At 38.1% G+C, this 9,716-nt stretch overlaps 1 protein-coding gene across 1 annotated transcript in view; it reads right to left on the bottom strand.

Annotated features, from left to right (window-relative positions):
• Window positions 1–9,716, bottom strand: part of LOC120776962 — a 232,324-nt gene that overhangs the window by 81,444 nt on the left and 141,164 nt on the right. The gene's annotated exons all lie outside the window — the stretch shown is intronic.

Here is a 9,716-nt window from a genome sequence, read left to right as displayed (position 1 = left end):
TTAAACAAATAATATTTAGATTAGAATAACAGATAAAAATTTATTAGTTCGAAAATAGAGTTGCCATTTAATTTAAATTTTTTTACCATTAAACCTAAAAGTAGTGTTTTCAAGTAGCACGAATACTGCTGCCGAAAAATATTTTGACAGGGTTGCATTGTAACTTTCTAATAAACAAAAAACTGTAGTCAATAATTATATAACAAAATAACGTAACAGTAAAAAATTTGCCGCCTATTTATCACAACCAATGTGACATTTACTACAACGGCCATATAAAGGAGCGCAAATTCGGTGTGGGATTCGTGGTGGGAGCAAGACTCAGTCGTCGCGTCCTGGCATTCACTGAGCGTCTAGACATAATCCGCATCAGAGCAAAATTCTTCAACAAAACACTGATTTGTGCCCACGCCCCGACGGAAGAGAAGGACGATATGAACAAAGATGACTTTTATGACAGCAACGAGCTTATGGCAACTGCTCCCGTCACGATGTAAACGCCAGGGTGGGCAAAGAAGGCATCCTTGGCATAACGGTCTGTAAATTCAGCCTCCATGATGAAGCATCCACAAATGGGCTGAGGCTTATCGACTTCGCGTCCGCCCGAAATATGGTACTAGATTCCAGCGCAAGCATCAAACTAACCTACATACTGTCTCCGGATCGAAAAACTAGTAACCAGATCAATTATGTGATGCGTGTGTACGAAGAGCTTGAAAATCTGGGCGGAGCATACTCTTGTAGAACCCAAAGTGGGGATCTAATGGCTGCTGTCCTAAGCATACTGAAGTTATGGAGGGAGCACTTCTCTATCCTCTGAACGACAATGAAAGTGTAGCATCTGTAGACGCCAAACCCGATTCCCCAATCGATGACGATGCAATAGATGTTACATTATTCGAATATGATGAGGTTCGAGTAGCAATTACCCGCCTGAAGAACAACAAAGCGCTCCATTGTTTACCGGCCGAGCTATTCAAAAAAACTGAAAAGGTGCATGCATCTGTTTCTTGGCAAGATATGGTCGCATGAAAGCATGCCCAACGATTGAATTGGGAGACCCAACAATTTGCTCCAATTACAGTGGAATTGGACCTCATCATTGTGGCTTTATACCTGGAAAATATACTATCGCCAGATTTTCATCATGCGCAAAATCTTGGAAAAGACCCGTGAAAAGAAGATCGACACACACCACCACTTTGTCGGTTTTAAAGCCGCTTTCGACAGCACAAAAGGAACCGCCTTTATGCCGCTATGGCTGAACTAAATAAAACTGCTACGGCTGTGTAAGCTGACGTTGAGTCAGCCCAAAAACTCCGTCAGGTTTGAAAAGGACCTATCCGGTCGATACCAAACGAGGTTACAAGTACAATATTCTATAAGAGTATACAGGTGCTGACGTACGCCAATAATATGATATCATTGGTCTCAACAACCGCGCGATTAATGCAGCTTTTTCCACACTGGATAAGGAAGCGAGGCGTATGGGTTTGGTTGTGAACGAGGACAATATCTCCCGTCATCAAATAAACAGTCAACGCATTCGCGACTTGGCTCGCACGTTACTGTTGACAGTGAAAACCTTGAAGTCGCAGATAACTTCGTCTATCTGGAACCGGCAGCAACACGAGCAGCAATATCAGTTAACAGGTGCTATTTTAGACTGAGTAGGCGATTGAAAAGTAAAGTCCGCGATGAAGAAAGACCAAACTCGACATTTCCCTCATCATTCCCTTCCTTATATGTTGTGCAAAAGCATAGACGATAATAACATCTGATCAGTCGACGTTACGGGTTTTCATGAGTAAAGTTCTGCGGAAGATTTATGGTCATTTGCGCATTGGCCACGGCGAATACCGCAGTCGGTAGAATGATGAGCAGTACGAGATATACGACGACATTGACTTAATACAATGATTTAAGAGACAGCGGCTACGCTGGCTAGGTCAGGCGTCCGATTGAATGAAAACACTCGAGCTATGAAAATATTCGACGCAGTACCTGCGGGGGGAAGCAGAAGAAGAGGAAGACGTACAAGCCGTTAGAACCAGGTGGACCAGGACCAGGAAGGACCTGGATACACTTGGAATCTCCAGTTGGCGCCAAATGTCGAAAGAAAGAAGGACTGAAACGCTGTTGTAAACTCCTCTTTAACCGCGTAAGCGGTGTCTGCGCCAATAAAGAAGAAGAATCTACGTATTATGCGCTAATTATCGAGCAAAAAGAGACACACTTTGTCCATGTCTGGTGTATTTTGCTATTTTGGTCCGCTTTCAGTGTGCTTTAACAAAAAGTAAAGGCTAAACTATTTCTGCGAATTGAACAGTGCGTCGTAAAAGTGCGCATACCAATTCGACTTGTCTTCGTACAGTAGACATTTAATGCAGACAACAAAGAAACAAGCCGTCATTTGTAATGTCAATTCAAAACATTCCGCAGTGGACAAATGCACATTGTTAGTTGATTCATTTGTCACAGCTGCCGACGGCGCGGCCACAAGCAACAATGTAATAAAAACGGTGCGCAAATAAATAAATCATATTTCATGCATGGCCGCACTTGAAACCTATAAAAATTATAAATGCTTAGATGGCAGCAATTTCTCGAGGAATTATGAGCATTTTTGTTGTTGTTTTTGTTTCTTTTTTTTCAACTAAATTGGAAATAATGCAGAAGCAAAGGGAACTTGTTTTCAAATTTAGCAATGAGAAAGTTAGTTGGCCGAAAAATCCACACGGAACACACACACAGCTACACGTGCATGCGTGGCAAGGCAAAGGCACTTGCAAAAATATTTTCAACTATGAGCTCATTAAATTCCTTTCAATGCCGAACTATGCGCGTCTACAATTGACGATAATCATCTGCTCGTCGCTGCCGCCGGTGGTGAAGGGAGGTGCTGGCGGTGTTGATTATCTGCGCTATGGAGGTGGAGCAGATAGCGAAGGTGCGCAACGTGCACAAAACTACAAAGGCATATAAGTATATATGTAAACATATGTGCATATAACTTAGTACATATGTATATGTATGAGCGTATATTTATGTAGCTGTAAATATGTCTGTCCTTAGTTGCTTAGTTGCCGGTTTTGCTTATATGACTTCCGCTTTTATTTTTGCTCCCTGCCTGCTAACGGCATTGAAAACAGCAATACGCACACATTTCGCCGCTTATATGGAGCAGCAGGCTGCTAACGTTTGGCCCAAATTTGTTTTTGTTTATTGTATTTAAACAGTAATTGTTGGCGAATGCCAAAAGTTAACTTAATAACGGCAATCAGCGGTGCAAAAAATAAACAAGTAAGAAGGTGAGTCGACTAGAACGACGTTTAAGAGATAAATGGCGATGAACTAAAGGAAAAAGCGAAATGTCACAAATGTATTTATGTCAAAAGAATGCAAGTAATTTACATATACATTTTCAACATTTCAAAATTATTTTTTTGAGAATTAAAAAAACAGTTATACATACACTATCAATTTTTTCACAATTTTAGGGGTATAATTATACATATTTTATATTAATGTATAATAAAATTTCTGACGTCAAAAATTAAATATTTTTCGAGAAAAATATTTTCTTGAAAAATGCTTCGCTACTACTGTAATGACTCCGACCTTCTCTATGGATGAATTCTACAAAAAAATCTATCATAAAAGTTATCATCCTGCACAATGACCTACACTTCTTCCCACAATCTCAAAAAAAAAAATCACAAATTGGCAAAATGGCGTCTTTTTAAAAAAATTGTTAAATTTCATCCAAAATTTCCAACGTTTTTGGCTTGCAAAAACTCAATTTCTGTGTAGATCAAAATGTTTACTGCTCAAAACTACTGAAAGCGCAATAAATCAATAGCTAAATATACCAGAGATATAAGAATTTTACACTCGAGATGGTATGAGAGGGCTTTATGGGCACCGGTGTGGATGTCATTTGAGATATCGTTTTTTGCGTTTTCGTAAATTATTTTTAAAAAGCAAAAAATAAGTGTTTTAATTAGCTGTGCCGTTACTTTCAACAATTTTCTTTTATTATCTTTTTTATGTGTAATAAGGCACTTTCACATACAATAATCATTCATATGGAGCAAAGTTCGAAAGTTCGAAAATATTTGCATTCGATAAATAACCCCTATTTATGGGAAGTCTTGGCCCGATTCAGCCCATTTTTGATACACAGAGCTACTATTGTCAGAAAAGTATTCTCTCTGAATTTCAATTGTATATCTGCCGCTTGACCGATATATTGGGGCAAATGTCAGCTATATGTAGATACTGGGCTCAATATATTCCTTTCATAGGGGCTTGAACATTTTGGGTTAAATTTCAACAGTTTTTGGTCATAAAATGGCATACTCTAAAGGCATTATCGTGCAAAATTTTATTCTGTTATAATTGTTGCTTCTTGATATGTATACTGGCAACTGAACGAATGAAGTGGATTTTAAAATTGTGTTATATGGGAAGTAGACGTGATTGTAGTCCGAAAACACCTAGTTAAGCACTGCGACATAAGAATATGAGAAGAATTCCACGTACTAAATTTAGTTGAAACCAGTCGGTCGGGTCCCGGCATATGTTATTTCACCAAAAAGTGGGCGGTGCCACGCTTATGGTTCAATTCTTACCCCGGCTCTCATAAAGCCCTTTCATACCATCTCGGAGGTAATATTTAAAGAATCTGTCAAATTTAGTTATTGATTTATCGCGAAGTAGTTTTTAACAGTACCGTTATATGGAGAGTTAGCAGAGTTACTCTCCGATTTCATCCATTTTCACACTGTGGGTAGGCGATAACCATTGTCAACTTGGAGTTTCATATCTTAATTGAGTGCTTAATAATCACACTTTATAGGTTTTTGGTTAGTGGCGCCTTGTGGGCGTGATCGTGCTCTGCGACCTCGTCAATTTTTTTAAGGAATGTACCAAGTTTTATCAATATACTGACGGACAGACGGAGAGACAGTCATATATCTTTCTCGTCTACTTTATCTAGTTGAACAAAACTACTTGTAAGGGTTTATTACATAATATTTCTCGAGAAATCTTCACACCCGACTTTGAAAATGCAGGTTCGAAAAAAAAACGCATTTAAAGGTCTCAGTGACTATAGAGCTGACTTCAAGTGCGTAACTTTTTAAGGCTGTATTTCAAAACTATGACTCATATCGACTATATAGGAACGACTTACAATACTAAAGTTTCGAGAATGAAATTAGAATAACACCAAGAAGGAATCGTCGCAGACCCTATAAAGTATATATATAAATGATCAGTATGTCGAGCTGAGTCGATTTAGCCATGTCCGTCTGTCTGTTTGTCCGTCCGTCTGTCTGTCTGCCTGTACGTCCGCTCGTCTGTCGGTATATATACGAACTAATCCCTAAGTTTTTGAGATATCGTTTTGAAATTTTACAAACGTCATTTTCTCTTCACAAAGCTGCTCATTTGTCGGAACGGCCGATATCGGACCACTATAGCATATAGCTGCCATACAAACTGAGCGATCGGAATCAAGTTCTTGTATGGAAAGCTTTCACATTTGACAAGTATTTGACAAAAGTTGGCACGGGTTATTTTCTAGGGCAACAATGTAAATTGTGCAGATCGGCTTACTATAGCATTTAGCTGCCATACAAACCGAACGATCGGAATCAAGGGCTTGTATGGAAAACTTTGCATTTGACAATCAATCTTCACGAAATTTGACATGGATTACTGCTTAAGGTAATAATATAATCTCCGAAAAAATTGTTCAGATCGGATTACTATAGCATATAGCTTCCATATAAACTGAACACATAGTTACCAACATAAATGCACCTGTCAAGGGTATATTAGCTTCAGTGCAGCCGAAGTTAACGTTTTTCTTTTTTTTTTTGAGTTAATAACCTTTATTAATTTTTAATATCTTACTAGTAAAGTAACTGTAGTAAGGTTTTATAATTTTTATTAATTTAAAAACATATTTTTTTTTAATCTTTATTTTAAAATTATAGATAGAAAATATTTTTTGCATCTTGATGAATAGCTTTTTTTCTAGCATATAAAATATATATATAAACTTATGTTTTATATTTTTGTAATTTATTTCGGGTTTTTTTTAATCAAATATCGCTTCAAGATCATAATATCTTTTTTATTTTTATTTTAATTATTTTATTTATTATATTTTTATTTTTTTATTTATTATATTTTTATTTTTATTTTATTTATTATATTTTTATTTTTTTTTATTATTAATTTTAATAATTTCATCATAAAAATAAATATTAAAACTTAAATATGTTAAAAGTTAGTCGGTTCATGAAAACTCTTTGTACTTTTTTGGCTACTCATTAAAAATAAATAATTCTTAAATTCTATATAAAATTGGGCACAAGGTCAAAGTGAGCAAAGATAATTACACACATTTACTTTACTTTCAAACCAAAAACTGTCTAAGTGTGAGCGTGTACGCGCAAATCACGAGATTAAAAGAGTCACAAAGTACGAGATGTAGGGTGGAAGAAAAAATATGTGTCAGTGACATTTTGACAGTATTTGATGCGTTGGAAATACTCCAAAGCTGCCGCTGATGACGTATGTACGAAAACAGCTTGCGCGGCCGAAGCTTTATGCGCGTACAAATGTGTACATGAAAATGTGTATTTTTGTCAACATTTATCTACAGCTGCTGTTGTTGTGATTGTTGTAGCGGCTTTAGCAATTTTCATCGACTGGAAGCAGCTGTTACGGTGACATTTGCTAAGCAGCTGAGCGGAGAGACGACGCTTTACAAGATATTTATTTGGAGGCATGGTACTTATATTAATATTAAATAACGGTACATACGTGTATATGTGTATATAGTTGTATGTAAGTTAGTATATATTATGCTAAGTGCTATATCGAGGTATTTAAACCCCTATAAAGCACATAAACCGAACCAATAAGCCGAAACTCTCCACTTCAACTCTCGAACTACATATGTATATGAAATATTTTAGATTTTATTTTAGATTAGTAGTCAATAAACTGGTCTCGTTAACATTTTGAGCTGACGCTCAAGCTGCCGTTGAGGGAAGGAAGAAAGCGCTCGTGTGCAACCAGAGGGTGTAAGAAAACCCATTCACTTAATAGATTAATAAAATGCTGACTTTAAATTTAATGAACATATTTATGCATGTATTATTATAATGTCGATGATTTCAATGAATTGCGTGCCACAACCAACTCAAAGAGCGAGTACAAACTAGAGCAAATTCAATCGTAAAAATGGATATGAAATCGAACCACTTCGGCAAAGTAAATGTGGAGCCATAACCAGCAAATATGGCATTTGGCAAACAGTTATTCACCAAAGCATATACATAAAATAAATTACATACATTATATACATACAGCCAAGCATGCATAAACCTTTATTTGCCACCAAACCGCAGGGTTGCACTAACGAACGCTTAACGAGCGCTGGCGACATTACGCTTGCAGCAGCTGCAAAGAATGTCTCCAGCACCCAATCGGCGGCAATAACAGATTTACATACTACACATAAGTGTAAGTATAGTACATATGCATAAAGAAAAGTGCATTTCTTGCATATTTATAGCGCATTAATAACATATGCATGTGCGTTCAAAGCTAACAACTTTTTGCAATCAAGAAAATATGTCGCCCGCTCGAATGCATGGGCGCTTACTAACGCCGGCAATATTTCCTCAAGGCATTCTGAATATCAAACGTAACCATTTATATGCGTAAACTATATTATTCAGCGCAATTCCGCAATTCCGCAATTCCAGCTTCATATGTAATGTGGCCACCAGTGCGTATGAGTTACATGCAGTTAATGGAGAAGACATTTCTGAGTACTTACACAGCGATTCTAGTGCTTATATATACCATATATGTATATAGTATAGTATTCTAGTGCATATATGTACCATATATGTATATACATAGTATAGTACATACATAGACTGCAGAGACGCGATTACAAAAATTATGTGCAAGAAGAAGCTAAAATTAAATTAGTATATGAAATTTATATGAGAATATTCTCTGAGTTACACCAGGCTTGATTTGCTTTTGAGATCAGTCGCATTTTTAAGTTTGCGGCGAGGCAAAACGTCTGATATACCAAAAAAGGTATAAATCAATGATCAGCGTGAAGAGCTGAGTCGATTTTGATTTCATTGTCCACCCATTTGCTTCAAAGCGAAAGAGCCTCTCACTGTGCGTTGGCTTCGAAATGAGCTAACCAGCGCATTTGTTGGATTTTTATGCGCTTAATTATATGCATGTCGCCGAAGAGTTCATAAAGTTCGTGTTTCTATGTTCTTCGTTACTCATCATTCATGCGGACGGCTTCAAATACCTCACGTAGAACATCTCTCTAATGTTCGAAGTGCTTTCTTATCTCGGTTCGAAATGGTCCATGTTTCTGCAGCGTATAATAGGGCGCAGAGAGAGAGTGATCTGCTTCGTGAAGAGGAAGGGATTTGCTTCGGGGGAAGAGAGAGAGAGAGAGAGAGAGAGAGAGAGAGTGATCTGCTGCTCACCTGCACCTGTTACCAAGAATTTTGCTGCGTCTGATCTCAAGGCTTCCAGGCTTAGATTGGTGGTATTTATGCTAGTTCTGAGCTAGACAAAATCCTTCACGCTTTCAAATTTATAGCTGCGAACAGTGACATACATAGTGCACAAGACGCGCGGAATATTTGTGTGTAACCTCCAAGTAATATACTTCGACTTGCTCTCGTTCACCACAATACCAAACTCTTTCTTTAGGTTGGAAAAGCATGCGCGCCCGACTCTGTTGTGAAAGCCTATGTATGACGTCAATGTCATCTGAGTACCCCAGTAGCATTGTCTTTTTCGAGTAGATGATGCCACTGCGATTGAGTTTAGGTTTGTTTCACTTTTTGCAACATCACACGGAGAGCAAAAGAGCGGGAAAGTTCTTCCCGATTTTAACGGAGCTGATAGTTGTGCTCAACGTCACTCTATGTAACCGCATAAGTTTCGGAGGGATACCAAATGTAGAGAGGGCGTCGAGTGGGCAGCTCCTAGCAGTGCTATTAAAAACGACATTGAAATTTTTTTTTAAGCCACACCTAAGATTGGTAACTTCTTAATTTTAATGCCTTCATTTTTTGCGCCGTGAAGAGGGTATAATTCAGAATAGAAATTTTCAACTCCCAGCAGGAATCAGGCTCGATTAAACGGACGCTCTCTTAAGCGCACATCTCCATTAACCGTGCACATTATCCGGTCCCGACATTTTTCGATGCTTATTAAGGACAATCTATAGAGCTGACAACTTTATTACCTGGACAGAAAGGCTAAACCCGAGGCTGATCAACATGCCGAACTGAGTCGATTTAGCTGAGTCTCTCTGTTCGTCCACCTTTGCTGACTTCAAGGGGGCGTTTTACTACCTAAGCTGCGATCGAGTGCTGTTCCGACTGGAGAAGCTTGACTGTCCGGAAATTACTCTTTGGCGGAGTTACTTTTCGGTCAGAAAAACCTCTCAAGACGGCATGAAATGGAGTGTGGAGTTCGGAATGGTTCGTGGCTGCCCGCAGGGTTGCATCTGCGGTCCATATATTTGGAATCTCATGATGGACTCTTTGCTTGGGCAGCTCGGGCCACTCTGTAAGTGTTGTGTTGTGAGTTAGAACGGGCGGGAAGACAATTTTTAGAAATTGTAAATACATACTTTGGGT

The sequence above is a fragment of the Bactrocera tryoni genome, chromosome 5 (assembly GCF_016617805.1).
Source record: "Bactrocera tryoni isolate S06 chromosome 5, CSIRO_BtryS06_freeze2, whole genome shotgun sequence".
Lineage (NCBI taxonomy): Eukaryota > Metazoa > Arthropoda > Insecta > Diptera > Tephritidae > Bactrocera > Bactrocera tryoni.
Note: the sequence above shows the minus strand (reverse complement) of the source record. Positions and strands in the feature narration are given on the sequence as shown.